We start from the raw sequence: 19,631 nt of genomic DNA, 5'->3' as shown, positions 1-19,631 counted from the left end.
CTGCCTCCAGTAATATAGCAAGCAAATGGAAAACCTTTGAGAAGTTTAACTTTTATCTACTGAAGAACTCTTTATGACAAAAAGCTACCATAGGTCCTCACTTTCAGCGCTATGTCAAAAACAAAACCTTCAATTTCACTGAAATAATTGTTCGTAGGCAAAAGGTAATTCAAGCCGTTAATTCAAGCAAATAGATAACTCTTGTTAACTTTGTTCAGCAGTTTCTGCGTAAAATTGGTTTTTCGAGACATAATGCCTTTTCACCAGCTTGGTTGTGTATTAAAAAGACGGAAAATATAAGAAAAACAGAATTCTTTGAACCCATTTGAACATAATAGAGCTGTAAAACAAATCTTACATCAACAGCTAGTAAAAAATTGCATTAAATCTTTTCTTCTCGTGTACACAGAACAATAGAATTCGCACACACAAACGCATAAACGACCAGAAAATCATGTACACACATAATTTCAGCAATATGTAAAAAGTTTTTTGCGGTAGATAAGAAAGTGTTCAAAGTAATTGAATAATAGAAGTCACAAAAGTTAGCGTGCATGAGCTCAGTTCAAATTTGATCTATTGGTCAGTAAACAAAAGAATGTAATCAAACTTAGTATGAAGTATCTGTTAAAGTGATTTCGTCCCGTACAAAATAGAACAAAATGCGACAACTCATGATAAAATTGAATTGTTGATTATTAGTATTTTTATAGAACTTGGCTTGAAACTTGATCTGATTTGCCTAGCACTCTGCTTATCAATGTTGCTTAGTATTTGAAAAAAGTTTTGTTTTTCTTTAATTATTGCTTTAGTTAAAAAATATAAAAGGGCATGTTTACGAAACACAACTAACGTAATTAAAAACTAAAAACGTTAATTTGGATGCAATTCCGAGGTTCAGTTGAATTAAAATGATAGCAGTGAAATAAATTTTGTGTAATTGTTACTTGAGTAAATTTTTCACCCATAAATCAAAATAATTGATCGAACTACACTCAGAGCTAATTTTTTGGCCTAAACTTTCAATTTGTCTACTCCACATAAAATCTAACGGAATTGTTCCATTAATTTGAAAACAAGATTTTTTTGATTGATTTTCTATCAAATCCTCTAAAATTATCAAAATTTCTTCAATGGTTTCTTCTGGTCATCATTCTAAAATTTGAGTCAAAGCCTGACAACAGAGAAATTGCTGGTAGGACGTACAGGAACCAGATTGTTATCATTGTAGAGCAAAACTGTCAGTTCCGTGAGTGGCTCACAGTTTTTGTCGATTTTGATTATCTTCAGTCATTCTGTTTTGATAAATGAGCTCGTATTATGCTAGATTTTGAGACTTCTCATGCCAGTGAGTTGGTACTTGACAAGAACACAACAGGCGATGGGATATAAAAATGTTTTACGGCAAGGACGTGAAAAAATCTACTGTATGAAAATCCTGAAGGCTACTCTTTTGCTCTTTTTTCGGTCGGATGTGTGTGTGTGTGTGTGTGTGTGTGTGTGTGTGTGGGAAGTATTTCTGTAATGCTGACTTTTGGTTTGCAATTCATTTCAAACAATAATAGAAATTTCATTTGGTTCATTCTCATCAAGTATCAAGAGCCAGAAAAAAATGCAAGTTTTAATTTGAAACAATTTTACTAAAAATGGTACTCAAACTCAAATTTAGACAATTAAACTTGGTCTACACTTCTTGTATTTTCTACCACGCACTGAAATCGTACTTGAACAGTTCAAAAAGAGCTCTTTATAGAAACAAGGTTGATTAAAATTCGATGAAAATGTCAAAAAAATACCTTTTTATTAGTGTTGTCACACAAACAACCAAACGACACTGTAAGAGAGGCAGCGTACACTTTATTGCACTTGCTTTTTGACTTGCACAAATACTGACAAAAAATTATCAAAAACATATAGTCAACACGCAATTACTCCTTTCTATTTCTTTTACAAAACCTTTGGCTGATAAAACATACTTTTGAACTCCGTATTGACGCAAGTGCCATATTTTTATGTGATGATTTAGTATGTAATGGCATGTGCTCTGTAACGGGGGGGGGGGTGCATAAAAAACTGGAAAGGGGGCACAAACGGAAAAGATCCGAAATGAACCTTTAATTTATTTTTTCTCGACAATATGTTCTATTATACATATGGGCAGTAGATCCCATAAAATCGATGCCAATCGCGCGGTCTCAGATTTGCAAACCTAATAATTTCCTCACTTTGAACCAAAAACGGATACTTTCACAGTATCTTTTCCCTCCATTTCCTCAGTATGTTCATGTTGGCCACTTTTGCTTTTTCTGACCTTTATTAATCTCATTAGGCTAGATCAAAGTTTGAGAGTTTTAGAAAAAAATTAAAAAAAATTTTGAAAATATTACAAGTTTTTTATGTAGAAAACTGAAAGGTTCTGACAACCGAAGAAAAACTTGTTGAAAAATTTTACAGGCTTTTTGAAAAGGGTACCTAAGAATTACAATAACGGCAATGTTACGGTGGATATTTCAATGCCAAAGTTTTACATTTTCTGCGCCAAAATTCTGTTTTGCCCGAAAATAACATAACGGCATAGGCCATAACGGCATTGTCAAGGGAGAGGGGGACGGAGAGTCCCCCTTCCGTTGAAATAACGGAATTTTCACTATAATTTGCATAAACGGCGGCACGCATACCATCTAACAGACAGAAAAATAGCAGGTTTCAAATAAAATTTTACTAAATGTTTTATTTATGAAATCAAACTTCAATTATTATTCTAATTAACGAACCTAATAATGATCGATTTGTAATTATCTAGAACTATCTTCATCGTTTTTAAAAGCTCCTGACAACGCTAGGCATTTTGTAAACTGAACGATAAACATAAAAGACCAAATTCAATAAATTTTTGTGTCCTCCATTTGGTTGCCTATTCACGATTTGGTTTTGTTTTTTTTTCTGTTAATTCAACCCGATTAACCTGCTGATACACATGGAAGTGTTCAGTTGTTTTATTAGGTGAGTGGATAGATTTTATTAGGTGAGTGCTTCATGATTCATTTCGAGATAGAAGCATTCGATACTGAAGCTGTCTTACAATTTTAAAATATTTTTGACTATTGGAAACGTACGATTTTTAATTGTATTTTCCCCGTTTTAAATTTTTCCGCTTTTCGAATTTTTATTTTACTGCCAGGCGACCGTCACTCATCAGAATATGAACAAAAAACTCTTCATTGTGCTGAAACTTATTTGCACTTAGTTGCAGAAAAGGCGTCTCTTAGTCGAGTGGTAGGTGTGAGCTAAGAAAATGAACAGATTTTGGTTATGAAGGTTTCAATTGTGGACACTAAAACAGTTTTAACAATGTTCCAGAAGTTAAAAAAACTTGAACAATTCATTCTTTTTCATCAAAACATTTTTAACAACTGATTTTGTTTAACAATGGCGGCTCTCATTTTATGAGATAAGTTCTTATAAAGGGATCTAGGTCTGATTATCAGATTGATTGTTCTTGCCTTGTTATCTTTTTTGAAACATCTTGATAAAAATAAGACTAACTAAGCAAGCAGAAGTTATTGCATGATTAAAACTAGTAAATTGAAATATAGTCACAATTTTGAGGAAACAACACAATTCCAATTATTGTGTCTAACCTTGACTCAGAAGAATCCACCAGTCGCGCTTTCTAACAGAATCGATGAAAAATTGCTGCGGTAAAGAAAATTGTTTGAGTTTTACTTAATAAATACATATGCTTGAAACAAAATTGTACTAATATTTTCTTCAGCTCAAAACTTTTAAATTTAACATGCTCTGTTTTTACTTATGGCGGATTTAAGCAGCTATGTAAATTTAGTAAAACCGTAATAAAAAACAATCCAAATTATGTAGTTATACTATGTTAACACGAATAACTTTTGTGCATGTTTCTGTTTTGGTTCCGAATATTCATGAACAGTCACAGCATAATTTGTCGCAGAATTCGTTGGACAATTAAAAAATTACCGCTTTTCGGCATTGATCATTCAAACAGTGCGAGCAACAAAAAAAAGACTTTGTTCAGACCAAAACGTAAGACCGGAAATAGTGATCAACTCGAACTAAGGTCAGACTTCCTGAAAGCAAATGGTCGGCATTTTTCATTACACACGCAAAGAAACTCACCTAAAAATTAATGTTTTCTCTACGGTCTTCCTCTTAGTAAAATCATCTATACTTGGCTCGATTTTGTCATTTTTAGGAAAACTGATAAAAGTGAACAAAATATGAATTGACTGAAAGATGTGACATTTAGTTTCTTGCAATTAATCGTAAAGTTAACAAGGATTCTTAGTAATGTGCGTGCGCGCAAAAAATTCCGACTCCGCTTATCCATATTTTTGGCATAAAAGTCTACCAAATGAGGAAAACAGGAAATTGAGGAAAATGTCTACTAAAAGAAAGAAAACCTCCGAAAACTTAATTCTTTTTCAAAAAAAATGCGTATGAATTAAAAGATCACCCCAAAGCAAACAACAGTGGAATTAAAAAAGGCCGCATTTGATTGATGAGATCCGTCTTTATTAATAAAGCAAGCCAAGACGAACAACAAAATCGTAAAACAATAACAACAAACAATAATTGCATCCAAAACTTTCTGTCCAATTTTTTTTCAAAAGAAAAAAAATCATTAACCAGGTCAAAATAGTGTCATATGAAACTGAAATTAAACGAATAAACTTGAACTTCAATGGAAAAGATACGAGACTACTCTGTAATAACAATTAGTCAAAAAAAGAAAAAAAATCAGCAAAGTTAAAAAAATTGGCTTTCTTCGAAAAACAATTAATTTCAATGTAATGAAAAACATTAGATAGCAAATGAAAACATCAACATGTTTATGACCGCATATTGTTCTATAAAAAGGCATTAGGACCTGTCATTATTCAATTTGTTATGCCATTACAAAAAGAACAACAAAAAGAGACAACAAACAACAATTCATTTAAAACGAAAACGCTGTCGAAACCGTAAAGCCTTATTTTGCCCCTCAAAAAATGTCCAATTGAGACTTCCTCGAAAACCAATAGTGTTATATGTGACCATGCCTCTTTAATAGAATAGGTAATAAGTATACAAAATAAAAGAGAATAAAGGGAAAATTTAAATAATACTTTTGTGTTTTTCGAAAACAATTTTTCTCAAAGTCATGAAAGCCATTAGCTACAGAATGAAACAAATAAATGGGTCCGTTTATTCGTCCAAAGCAAGTGCTTGAGACCTGTTATTAATCAGATTATGTGTTACGTCTACAAAAAAGAACTTAAAATGAGGACAAAAATCAAAAATTGGTTTACTTTTTTTTGCGAAAAAACCGTGTCGAAGCCAGTAATTCATAACGAAATCTTTAAAGACTTTAGCAACAGATTTTGCGTGCTTGCACCTTCCCTGGACAACAGTTTTGTCATATGTGAACTTTAATTAACGAGACTAGGTAACAAATATACAAAAAGGAACAAAAATTCGATGTTGTTTTTTGTTTAATTTTTGAAAACAATTGTTTGCAAAGTCATTTAAGCCATCAATTAACTACTCAAATCAGAATATTGATTCATCTAGTCCTCCATAGGACGCCTTTTGGACCTGTCGTTCTCCAGGAATTTTCTTACCGACTAAAAGAGAAAGTGAAAACGACAGTTGAAGACAAAAATAAAAGAACTCAATTAAATTCTCCCAAAAAGTGGTGTTGAAGCCGTTAAAACCAACATCTAAGCCTTTACAGACTTTTTATGTTCAATTGTGGCTTTTTTTGAACGCTAATAACAAGATTTGCGAACTTTCAATAACGTGATACAGGGACAACACGAGAAAAAACGTGAAAATGGGCCAATGGATAAAAATCAAAACAGTCTGTGTAATCTAGTAGTTTCAAAGCCAGAAAACCTTAACTTAATGATTAAAACAGCAAACAAGGTATAATTGTGTTTCAGTAGAAAGAAGACGAAGAGGAAGCATTTTTTCTTTGCTGACAATAAGCTACAATTTGACCAAACTAAGATAAAAACAATGGCAAAGTTCAATAAGCCATTGTTCGTTTAAAAAACAAACATTTTTTAGATTCAAAATTAATTACATTGATTTGGAACTGCTTAGGAGCGCAGTTGGAACTATCAACAGTGAGCTTTAATTTGAATTGTTCTGCTCTTTAATTAACAAAAAAAAGATAAAAAGATCGAATTATTAAAAAAAAAGACCAACTGATTACAATCAGAACTAATTTTGGATTGTAACAGTCTAGGATTGGACCAAAACCAACCTTGATATTGCTGTTTGTCCCTAAGAACACTCAATTAATTCGACGAAAGTCAGAGATCTAGATAATTTGTTAGTTTAAAGATCAAAAATAATTGCTCCGTTTTTGATAATCATTGAGTAAAGTTAACAAAAAACGGCAAAATTTTAATTTCAGATTACTCTTAAGAAAATAGAAGTAAAACTACCTCCTTTTGTATTTTATAAAGTTTGCGTTAGTTATTTTGGGTGTGTACTTCCGGCAAATTTAATCAAAGTAGACTAAAGAAGCTTATTTCGGTCAATTTTTGATGAAAAATGATAAAATTTGAAATATTTTGCCACAATTTTAGCCAAAAAAATAAATGAAAATAGTCAACAAAACTTTTTTGTTTTTAAAAATATAATCAACAGTGCTATGGTTAACAATTTTTACATTTTTTAAATCAAAATTAATAAGGCAAATTGGTCTAATACTCAAAATAATTTTAACCACGATAACTCGCTCTAGAAAACTAAATTCACAAAGATCTTTTTAATTCTATTTTCTACGATGGACGGGCTTTTTAATACTCACAACTCTCTACGACGAATATATCGATCGGTCGAAATTGCCTGAACAAAAAATCCATTCGAGTGTTTAGTTCCCCTCCCCCCAAGAAGGGTGGTACCAAAATGCAACAAGAAAATCTAATTTTGCAAACGCTTGCCAAATATGATAAACACACCTCAAGTCTGAGGCCACACTTGAACCGCAAATTTTAGATTGTCGAAACTTTATTGCGTCCCCAATGCCTTTTATAAATTTAACCCAAGAGAGATATTAGTCCGTAATAGGAGATTTAATAGGAGATATTAGGAGTTTTCATTTCACAGAATATTTCAAATTTAATCCTTAGAAGTGACCACTTACATCAATGCTGATCACAGGGCATTAGTTTCTAGAAAGTAAACACATCTCTCAAAAAGCTTAAGAAAGTCAGAGATTAACCGTACCTAACTCTAAAGCAAATTCAGTACTGAGTCAGAGTCTGATTCAGGTAACCTTTTGCACTAAAATTTGTCTGATTCAGAGCGAATATTGATTAATTCTGAATTATATTCTGATTTAGAAAAATACTGAATATTTTGTCTGAATTTTGCTCTAACTCAGAGAACATCACAATTCACTTCACAGTTGGTTCTGAAATCCTTCTGAATCAGTACTGAAACTTGAAATTTCTCTGAAATTATTCGGAATCAGTACTGATTGTAACTGAGCCTTAGGTACAGGTACATCATTCAATACAAAGAAGCTCATCTCAATAAACTTAACTCTCATGCCCACTACTTATAAGGGAAAGATCTTAGCTGAGATCGGATTTAATTTCCAGGGCTGAAACCTACAACGCTGTTTTCCGAATATGGGAAAACAAATTGAATTTTGAGGACTTTTTTCTAATGAATAATTTGCCGATGCGTATTTTTTCACACGAGCAGCTAATAATTTTTGGAACAAGCTGAAAGAGCTTGAAGCATATGGAAGGTTTTGAATATTCTCTGAAGTTGTGTTTTCATAAATTGTAAGAACAATACGTTCAGAGATCAATACCAATTTTTTTTGAAAAAATCGTTCAGAAAAAAAACAGTTCGCAAAAGTATCATTAAAATTATTGGAGCACCAGTGAACAATCATTGAGTGGTTGGTCTTGTTGAAGACTAACGCAAATATAAAAATGGCGTATTGCTGGTAGTAAGGAGTCAAACAAACAAAAAATCTCCAATCAAAGTCAATTCTAAGATATATAAATTAATAAACGATGGCATGTAAACAATGTATAACAACAGTTTTCCCTTCGAAGTACATTTTATTGCAAAATCTTCCATAAGTTCTATTTGAAAAACGAGTTTCAATTCTTATCAGTCCACCCTAAATTACACTCTTTGAAAAAAGTGTAAAAAGAGTGGAGAAAAAATTAATACTAAGTATAATGATGGAAAAAATAGTGTAAATTCTTATCAGTCCACCCTAAATTACCCTCTTTGAAAAAAGTGTAAAAAGAGTGGAGAAAAAATTAATACTAAGTATAATGATGGAAAAAATAGTGTAAATTCTTATCAGTCCACCCTAAATTACCCTCTTTGAAAAAAGTGTAAAAAGAGTTGAGAAAAAATTAATACTGAGTATAATGATGGAAAAAAGAGTGTAAATTCTTATCAGTCCACCCTAAATTACCCTCTTTGAAAAAAGTGTAAAAAGAGTTGAGAAAAAATTAATACTGAGTATAATGATGGAAAAAATAGTGTAAATTCTTATCAGTCCACCCTAAATTACCCTCTTTGAAAAAAGTGTAAAAAAAGTAAAAAGAGTTGAGAAAAAATTAATACTAAGTATAATGATGGAAAAAAGAGTGTAAATTCTCATCAGTCCACCCTAAACTACACTCTCTGCAAAGAGTGGAGAAAAGAGTGTAAATAAAATTGTATTTTTTAAAAATTATACTCTTTCACTCTTTTCCCCGATAAATAGGAGTGTAATACTCATTACACTCTAATCCCGGCTAATAAGGGTTGGATTAGGGGTGAAACCTCGACCGAGAACCCCCAATACCTACAAGAAACGCCGTACCATCAATTGCTCAACCCTCAGGTACAGGCTTCAAGTGTAAGCGAAACAAATTGAAGCTAACATAGTGAGGATACCTTATTAAAAACAGTTCGGACATTCCATATGAAACTCTGCACATCAGACACAGACTGATGGCCAAATAATTAATGAATTATCAGTTGGAAACCGACCCAATTCGAGGTACGGCTGAGCATAGTTCTTTTCCTCCCGACAGGCATGTGTGTATTGGGCTGGTTTCATCAACTGATCTCAGAGCAAGATTTATTTATGACCAAATCCCAAATAGGACCTGCCGAGAAAGCAAATTTCAGCAGTTTTAGATTTAGAGATCGCTCCACAAGATCGAAATGTTAATTGAAAATTTTCCAATTTGGAAATGTTTTGTCAATATTTCAGATGTGAAGCTTTGTAATTCAAATCGTTGTTCTGGAAGCTTGTCTAGTTTCTGATTGTTAAAATTACCCGTGTGGTTTGCTAGTAACTATGACTAGCTTTGATAGTAGGTATATATTTTTTGTATAAACTTTGTAACCGTTAAATGTTTATTGTTTTTAAAGTTTATTCAAATGTGATTATTAGATTTTTTATTTTCCATTTTCTAAAAAAATTTTTAGCCAGGGGAAACGTGATTCAGTTATATATTACTTAATGCGGACTCTCAAATTAAATTCACTTTACTTCACGATGTATTTTGTCTTGCGTGTCATTTAGCTGCTATTCTCCCATTTTCTGAAATATCATTTTACCCACACTTGCTTTGCCCATTAGTTCATTTTCTTTTATGCAAGACGAAAACCAGTAACGCAAATATAACCTGTGACTCGGCATCCTCCTTAACTGAATAGACGTCAAATTTTACACAAACTTTTATGAATTTAACGCCTACTGTCGCCGTTTCATTTGCAACTTCTCTAGCAACGCGTTCTCCTCAGAACTTTTTAAACGTTCAAGAAAATGTCCTGAATTGTAGTGAGAAATGCTTTGAAAACTGCTGAAAATAATATTATGAAGTCTACAGAACACCTGTAAATCTTTCGGCACCTTTTTAAGATAATTTCCGCACAATTAGACATTTTTTTCTAACAAAATTATATGCTTTTCAGCCCGCAGAGATTAAGAATACCCGAACAATCTGAAATAAGTCAGACTTAAAGATAAACCTAAGAAATTATCCTGCGCTCCAAGTTCTCATCTATCGAATAAAGTTATTAAATGATTCTGTCAGTATCACCTGTTTTACCTGTTTTCTGAATCACTCTACACTGAACAATTATAAAAAGAAAAATTTTGCGCAATATAAAGTTTTTTCTGGATGAAATACAGAGCAAAAAAGAACTGATTGCAAATATCAGTCGTTAATAAATTATAGTAGATTTTAATATTCTGTAAAAGGTAATATCTAATGTAATAACTGTAAATCGATTTACAACCAACACAAAGTTATCTTAGTTTTCTAACTTCAAGAAAATCTGGAAAGCTTTTCACTGTCAATAGAATACTCGATTCTGAAAGGATGCGAAGTATTTAAAAAAAGGGTACGGAGATTTCGTTCTAATTATTTCTAATTAATAGACTTAATTCGAAAAAAAGGAAAGATCGACAAACCCTTAGTTTGTGTTTAGATGTAAATAGGTTCAAGTTAAGTTCCAAAAGCTCAAACTCACGACTTTTTAAATTGATTTATTATATTAAATAATTTTTATTGATATAAAATACTCTTTATATTAATCCCAATTACAACAAGGCGGCTCGGTAATGTGCGATCGCACATAAGGTTCCGACCCCGCTCATCCACAATTTTGGCATAATTGTCTACCAAATGAGGAACAGATAGAAAAACACAAAAAGTTCAAGTATTTTTCAAAAAAAAAATTGGTGTATGAACGAAAAGATAGCCTCCAAAGCAAATAAGTCAGTGAAGTAAAAAGTGATGCATTAGATTGATGAGATATGCCGATATTAAGAAAGCGAGCGAACACGAACGGCAAAATCAAACAACAACAACAAACATTAATTACATCAAAAAATTTATGTCCGTTTTAAAAAATAAAACTTAATAAAAAAGTCAAAACAGCGTCAGATAACACTGAAAATAAACGAAATAAATTGTAATTCACAAGAAAAAAATGGTTATTCACCAGTTCATAATAAAGCTTGGTAACAATTTGACAATAAAGAACAGAAACTTTAAAGTTAGAAAATTCGCTGAATTTTTAGAAAAAACAACTAATTTCAAAGTAATGAAAACCATCAGGAATCAACTAAAATTTCCCATAGGTTTAGAGTTACCAATACTTCTATAGAAGGGAATTAAGTACTCTTGGTATTCAATTTTTTATGCAATTACAAAAAAAAACAGCAAATAGACAACAAAATAAAAATCAATTAAAACTTGTCAGAAAATGCTTTGGAAGCCATAAAGCCATACTTTTGCCCCCAAAGTATGTTCGATTGCACCTTCGTCAAACACCGATAATGTAATATGTGGCCGCTCATTAATTAAAATAAGCAACAATTAGACAAAAAGGAAAAAAAGAATGCAAACTTATGTAATACTTGTTTTTTTTTTTCAAAAAAAATTTATTTCCAAAAACATGAAAGCCATAAATTACAAAATGAAAACTTTGAATAGGTTCATCCATTCTTCCAAAGGAAGCCCTTGAGATCTGCAATTATCCAGAATTTGTCTTAAGTCTACAAAAAGAACGCCAAATATGACAAAAACCAATTAATAATTTACTTTTTTTTGTGAAAAACCCGTGTCGAAGCCAGTAAAATCATAACGAATTCTTTAGAAACATTAGATTTTGTGACAACAATCGCTTTGACACCTTCCCCTGACAAAAATAATGTCATCTTTGACCTTTAATTAACGAGACCAGGTAACAAACAGACAATAAAAGGAACAAAATTGCGAAGTTGAAATAATTTTTTTTTTCATTTTGGAAAACAATTGTTTTCAAAGTCATGAAAGCCATTATCTATCTTCTAATATCAGAACATCGGCTCATCTACTCTTTCAGGAGAAGCCAATCAAATCGGTCATTGTACAGGAAAATAAATACGACTAAAAAACAAAGTAAAACGACAGTTAAAGACAAATTTAAAAAGTTCAATTAAATTCTTCGAGGAAGTATTGTCGAAGCGGTAAAGAACCACAATCTATATCTTTAAGAATTTAAATAGTATCAATTTTGAGTTATTTTGAACAAGAAAAATGTGATATATGGATAAACAAAAACGTGATAATTTGACAAAATTTGAAAACTTGAAAAATGGCCAAATGCCCTAAGAAAATAAAAAAATTGTTAAATCTAGTAGTATTAAAGCCAGAACACAATACCTTAAGGCGTAAAACCGGAATAAAGACTAAATTTTATTTCAGCAGAAAGAAAAAGCACTCTTTGATTGCTGACCATAAGCTACAAGTTGACCAAAATAAGAGAAAAATGGAGGCAAAGTTTAATAAGCTATTTTATATTTAAAAATCAAATATTTTAAAAAGTCAAAACGACCATAAGCTTTTAAGCAATCAACTAGATAAACTAATTGCAAGCTATTTAGGAAGCCAATAAGACCAATCACTAGTGAGCTTTGATTTGAAATGTTCTGCTATTTAATTAGTATAAAATGATCGAATTTTTTAAAATAAAAAACCGACTGATGACAATCCGAATTATTTTTGGATAGTAACGGTCCAAGATTGGTACAGAATCAGCTAATGTTGATTGTGCATCAAGAGTGTTTAATTGTTGGAATGTCATTGATATAGATATTTTGTTTGTTAAAAATCATAAGTAAATGCTGCGTTTTTGATAATCAACGAATAAAGTTAGCAAAAAACGGCAAAGTTTTATTTACAGAGCACCCTCAACGGAAGTTAAAGTGGAAATAGCCCCCTTTTAATTCTACAAAGATTGTGTTTGTGGTGTTTGGATGTGCTCTTCCTGCAAATTTAATCAGAAGGGACTAAAGAAACTTATTTCGTGCTGTTTTTGATGAAAAAGTCTGAATTTTGTGAAATTTTTAGCCGGAATTTGTGACAAAAAATTCAATGAAAATAGCCGACAATGTATTTTGTCTTTAAACATAAAATCAACAACATTTTCTTGAAAAATTTTATTAAATTTTATCAAAATTGGCGAAATTTTAGTCAAAAATGCCGAAAAAAGGTGAATGAAATCAACGGAATTCACTCTATTTTCTCGAAAGTTTAAACCCCGATATCTCCCTGTCAAAAACGAAAATCAAAAAAATCTTTTTAATTCCACATTCTACGCTGGACAAGCTTTCTAATGATACCAGTCTCATTTCTCTACGATGAATATATCGATCGGCCAAAATTGACTGAACAAAAAAAAAAAAACCCAGTTGAGTATATAGTTCCTCCCCCCCCTCAAGAGGGGTCGGAACAATAATTCAACACAAAAATTCAGCAGATGTATTTCGCCTAAATAAATAGCGATTGTTTTCTTCGTTCGTTTTCATCGCTTCTTGCAGTTTTGTGTTTATGTACGTTAGTTTTCATGATCACATTCACAGGTTTATAAAATCCCATATGACGGACGTTACACCACAAAACTTAAATTTGAGGTGTAAAACACACTTTCAGTTTTGTAGGCAAGTGTTTCAGTAGCTCCACTTGGCCTCATAATGCGTATATCAGATCTAATTAGGAAAAAAGAAAAACAAAAAAATCATGCGCCATCTTTTGACAGAAACATAAAAGAGATAGATATCATATCACAGAGTAATGTTAAATTGGAAAAAAAGAATTCAAAAAATGTTGGCCTGATATTAGAAATAGTTTTCAAAGATATAAATCCTTAATATTACATGTTTTACAATCATCTGGTTTTAAAAACTACAATGAAGTAAAGAAGTGAAAACGGATAAAAATTTCAAAATAGACAAATCATATTCACGCAAAATAAGTTCCCAGGTTGTTGTGCCAGACGGAAGTGACCTCTGATCAGACTTAAGTCCAACGCATACGGTGTATTTCTAGACCAAAATTTAAATGGTGTAGGAATTGGTTCGAGCGCACAATAGTATGATCAGAAGTCACTTCCGCATGGCAATGGTGTGGTCAGAGGTCACTTCCGGACGGTAATGGTCTGATCAGAAGTCATTTCCGTCTTGGTTGGTCTAGTCAGAGGAGGATTCAAGCGCACATTAGTCTGATTAGAGAAGATTTTGAGTGCAATTGGGTCTGATCAGAGGTCATTTTCAGCACGTTTTTTAATTTGACTTTTTGTAACTTTTTACTGAGAGATGTTGGCTCCGCCAAGAGCAGCAAAGAAGCAGCATTCTGATCAGAGACAAATCTAGAATCTGTTGTCTCTGATCAGAACTAAGAGGTCCAGTTGATGTCAAATGCCGGTCCCCTTAAGAGGAAACTTTGATTAACTGTAGACCACGACATTTCTTATGGAAAGCTGTCTAAGTTCGTCTGTTGAGTCAAAAATATGCACTATTCATATACTGAATAAGTTTTTATCTCAGCAGTTGAATTTTTCTTTAGTCAGCAATACTGTTAGAATTGTTTTTTCTTTAGATGAATGTAATACTGCAAACAATAATTGTCATGAAATAAATATGTTACAGCCAAATTAAAGAGATTTGCTCATAGTAAAAACAATTCACTGATCAGACTATTGCGAGCGCAGTTGAGTCTAATCAGAGGCGATATCGAGCGCACAATAGTTTGATCAGGAAAAGACTTTTGAGCGCACTATGGTCTGATCAGAATTAATTTTGAGCAAACAATCGTCCGGACAATGTTCTGGGTTTGGTCTGTGCCTTGGTTGCACAATCGTCTGGGCAATGGTCTGCTTTCAGTCCCATCAGAGGTCATTTCAGTCCGGCAAGGTCTGTTCAGAGACAACTTCGAGCGCGCTCCGAGCGCAAACGTTGTTTCGAGCGGTCTTCAGTCTGATCAGCGGACACTTTGGTCTGGGACGGTCTAATCAGAGGTTACTTTCGTTTGAACGGTCTGATCAGAGGTCACTTCCGGATGGCACCTCAACCTGCGTTCTATAAAAAACACTACAACAGTTTCTCATCAATAAGTTTATTTCTATTTTGCCAAAGTGTTCGACTAATACAAATATAGAACCCCAGCTTCATTGTGAAATTAAACAAATGCATAGTATCATGCTGACACGTTTTTTTTTGAAAAGTGCATGGAAATTGTTGCGCGAAATGCGTTGAGAACTCCTGAAAATGATATTATTCAGCCTACTAAATACCTGCAAATCAATTTGCGTCACATTTGAAACATTTGGCAAGTATCGAATTATTCCTGCTCACATATCAACCCGCAGAAGCCAAATGCTACAAAAACAATCTTACCCTAGTGATGAAAAAATTCAAAATCTTGCAAGAATCTTGCAAGAAATCTTGCGAGGGAATGCATAGTTTTTCCATTTTTCTTGCAAGATTTTTGCAAGACTTGTATCCATCTTGCAAGATTCTTGCAAGATTTGCATCCATCTTGCAAGGCTCTTGCAAGATTTTGAATCCATCTTGCAAGAATCTTGCAAGGTTTTGAATTTACATTTACCTTTTTGTTCTGGTTAACTGGCCGCTTTTTTGCTGTTGGTTGAGCTGAAATAGTTAATCAACTGTCGGAAAATCTTCTGAAGTCACGTTAAAACATGACTTTTTGAGATTTTCCAGTATGATTTTTGTGGTTCATCCCTCCTCCTTTTTCATTCCGGGCTGGGGACCGGCAGTGGCGGAGTTACTGAATTAAACTATAGGAGTACTGATACAGTGAGGTAAAAAAATCCGCACTTACACAGTTCTCCAAAACAAACAAAACGACAAACAGCAGATAAAATAAATCACTAAATTTAAAATAGCAAACAGGTTGTCGGAAAATTATCTCAAGTCAAGCTTAAAACCGACTCTTTTGAGATTTTCCAGTATGTTTTTGTGGTTCATCCCTCCTCCTTTTTCATTCCGGGCTGGGGACCGGCAGTGGCGGAGTTACTGAGATAAATTATAGGAGTACTGAAACAGTGCGGTAAAAAATCAGCACTTACACAGTTCTCCAAAACAAACAAAACGACAAACACCAGATAAAAGGAATAGCTAAAATTTGAAAAGCTCAAAAGTTATCGGAGATGACTTTAGGATTGGTTGAACGAACTAATATATCGTTTTTGCAATTAGTTTGTTGTGGTACATTGCAAAATATAAGTAATAAAAAACTCCGACTGTTGCTATCTCTTTGTCCCAAAAAGAAGCATTACCTAGCATAAGACCAAAAACAGAATTAACTTTTGATTTACCAAAAAGTCAAGGTTGATTTTCTTACATGAAGATTGAACTATAAATCGAATGAAAGAAGAACAAAAGATGAACTTTCAAAAATACACCGATTTTTTTTTAAATTAAAACACTTCAATGACATTAACACCAATAGCTATCAACTGAAGGCATCATGGGTTAAATTAAATTTCCTTAGGAAGTTAATTTATTAGACTTCATATTAATCGTAATTTTTTACGACAACAAAAACATGCTAAATTACGGACAGGACCAGTAACAAAATGTCCAAACTGTTTGTTTCTCTAAAAATAATTGGTTTTAATGAAAGATGAGAAAAAGATTGAAATATTTTTGTTTTTTATTAGGTAAATTGAAGTTTAAAGGACGGATTTGATTGCCTCGCGTTATTTCTATTTATTTGTCGGAAAGTTGTATTAGAATTCAAAATCTTGCAAGAATCTTCAAGATTCTTGCAAGATTTCACATTCAAAAGGCGTTTACGAAAAAAGTCATTAATTTTCAGTTTTGCTGATCAAGAATTCTGATATCAGTCATGATATTTGGTTTTCAGTTAGTTTTAGCTACCAAAAACACATAAATATTTTTTCCGGATTTCAAAATCTTGCAAGATTCTTGCAAGATTCTTGCAAGATTATGAATCCTGGCTATTTTTTTTTCATTGAATTAGGCTTCGTAACTTGTTCAATAAACAATAACTTGCTTCAAAGATGTTTTCTAACACACTTGTACCCAGATTTATTTTTTGGCCTTGATTGATATCTTGCAAGATTCTTGCAAGAATCTTGCAAGAATCTTGCAAGTTTTGAATCATCTTGCAAGATTCTTGCAAGATTTGGATCCGCTCATCACTAGGGTAACAGACATTCGCTCGTTCAAACTAACTGAAGAAATTATCTTGCACTCTGGTTTCTCTTCCTCAAAGTAAAATCTATTAACTAACCTCTTGTTAATGCAATATTACCGTTTCCCCTTTTTCAAAATTCAGACAAAAATTCTCTGACTGTGCAATTGCTGTTTCATTTTTAGTTGATGAATGCTTGAAATGAAAAACGCAAAGTGTTTCTACCTTGCACAAGTTTTTATGACTAGCACCAACTGTCGCTGTTTGTTTTGGAGATATTCTAGCGACGCTTTTTCTCAGAAGCATTACGTAAAATATATTAATACTAAACGAAACTATACAGTTATAACTGACTGTTAAACCACCATATTGCTCATACTCTGACTAAATTATTTTTGTATTGGTTTCTTTTCGTATTGCCTTACTGTAAAACTGCTTTCACATTCTAGCAGATGCTGATATTACAAAATAAATAGCATAGCATGTGAAAAACAAACACATAACACTTCTATGTGGTGATATTGTCTTTTTTTAAATTTTTCAGTTGTACACATTTTCTCAGAATCGTTTAAACGCAATACTTTAGCAGTAAAAAGCAGCAATTTTGCACAGAATGTTTTCGTTCTGCCTTTTATTATTTATCAACTTCCGTTCAAAATCAATTTCTGAATCACTATACACTGAAAAATATAAGCAGAAAATTGTTGTGCAATATATGGTTGAAACGCACAACAAAAACGAAGATTTAATGAACATTAGTCGTTGATAAATTATAATAGATTACAATAAACTACAATAGATTACATAATGTAAAATTTTATATCTAGAAACTGAAAATCGAATTATAACCAACACTGTTAACTTAATTTTCAAGCTTCAAGAAAAGCTGGAAAGATATTCAATGTCAATAAAATATTTGATTCCAATTGGAAGAGGTATGCTAAAAGAGGACATAACAACTTTAAATCAAGTTAATCATAATGAATGGACGTAAGTTTAATTTTAAGGTATAGTTAAGGTAAACGTAACCTTAACTTTATCTTAATTTGATTTAAACTTTATCTTAAGGTAAATATTCCTTAAGGTGTATGAGGCCTTAACTTTTACGGTAAAGCTGAATTGAAGTTACCTTGAGTTGAGGTGAATTAAGGAAAAGCAGATTTACCTTAAAAATTGAAGTGAGTTAAGCTATCTTTTAAAGTAAAATTACCTTAACTTTTTTAGTGTGTACAAGCAACGCCCTGCAGTCAAATGCTCAATCACCGGGTGCAGGTTTTGGGAGTAAGCGAAACAATTCGAAACTCCGCAACTGTGGATATGATATATGAAACATTTCGAGGGCACATACAAAATTCGAACGCCCTCTTTTCAGCAGACAAAGATTGATGCCAGTCATACAATTAATAAATCCCCAAATGAGATTGAACTGGTTTCATCAACTGAAACCGGACCTTGCTTGATTAATGACAAAAACCTTAATGGAACCCACGGAGCGAAAATGAGCAGCTTAGTAATTAGAGATTGATCCACAAAATGGAAATTTCTATTAAAAATTTCCAGTTTTGAAATTGCATTATAAATACCCCAGTCGATTTCGAATGGTTATCTTGCAAGATTCTGGCAGATTCTGCCAGAATCTTGCAAGATTATGCATAATCTTGCAAGATTTCTGCCAGAATCTTGCAAGATAACCATTTTTCTGCCAGAATCTTGCAAGATAACCATTTTTCTGCCAGAATCTTGCAAGATAACCATTTTTCTGCCAGAATCTTGCAAGATAACCATTCATTCTGCCAGAAACTTGCAAGATAACCATTTTTCTGCCAGAATCTTACAAGATAGCCATTTTTTCTGCCAGAATCTTACAAGATAGCCATTTTTTCTGCCAGAATCTTACAAGATAGCCATTTTTTCTGCCAGAATCTTACAAGATAACCCTTTTTTAAGTACTTCCTACAGCTAAAAATCACGCGCGAAACGTCCTAAAGTGCTCGAAAAAAATATAAACTGTCGCAATATTTGAATATACACATATTTTGGGCATCGACAAAAAAAAGCGGAATAATGATTATCACCAGACAATTATTAATCTAAGGCATCAGCAAAGAAGTCCTTCCATCTTCGATCTTTTTTATATCATTTTTCAATTTTTCTGTTTCTTGTTCTTTTTCTTGATTTTCTTGATTTTCTTGGGTTGCAGTTGGGTTGAAGCTGGGCTGCAGTTGGGTTGAAGCTGGGCTGCAGTTGGGTTGAAGACTTTCTATAACACAGAGGAAAATCTGAACATTAGGCACTCAAAAAAAACTACAAGCACGGCGTGCCCAAAAACAGGAAAACAGGCCAGAAAAACGAAAAAAAAATGATGGCACGGAGTGCCAAAAAACAAGACAAAAACAAAAATGCACTAGAAAAACAACAAAAAAAACACGAAAAAAACCACGGTGTGCCAAAGAGAGAGAGAGAGAGAGAGAGAGAGAGAGAGAGAAACTGAATATTAGGCACTCAAACAAATACAAGCACGGCGTGTCCAAAAACAGGAAAACAGGCCAGAAAAACGAAAAAAAATGATGGCACGGAGTGCCAAAAAACAAGAGAAAAACAAAAATGCACAAGAAAAACAACAAA

The 19,631-nt window shown here is 32.7% G+C and overlaps 1 protein-coding gene across 3 annotated transcripts in view; it reads right to left on the bottom strand.

The window, feature by feature from the left end:
• The window catches only part of LOC142354678 (uncharacterized), a 51,867-nt gene extending 34,635 nt beyond the window's left edge, over positions 1 to 17,232 (bottom strand). Inside the window, exons 1-2 of one of the 3 annotated variants that reach the window (XR_012761109.1) lie at positions 17,106 to 17,232; positions 14,532 to 14,902 (exon numbers count right to left, since the gene is read on the bottom strand). The gene's annotated coding sequence lies outside the window, so the exon portion shown is untranslated. Of the gene's footprint in view, positions 1 to 3,641; positions 3,778 to 14,531; positions 14,903 to 17,105 lie in introns of those variants that run through there. The other 2 variants (XM_075407036.1, XM_075407035.1) reach the window with 2 other exon arrangements.
• Between the last annotated feature and the right edge of the window lie 2,399 nt (positions 17,233 to 19,631).

Source organism: Convolutriloba macropyga, chromosome 15 (genome assembly GCF_964194025.1).
Source record: "Convolutriloba macropyga chromosome 15, txConMacr16.3, whole genome shotgun sequence".
NCBI classification, from domain to species: domain Eukaryota; kingdom Metazoa; phylum Xenacoelomorpha; order Acoela; family Convolutidae; genus Convolutriloba; species Convolutriloba macropyga.
Note: the sequence above shows the minus strand (reverse complement) of the source record. Positions and strands in the feature narration are given on the sequence as shown.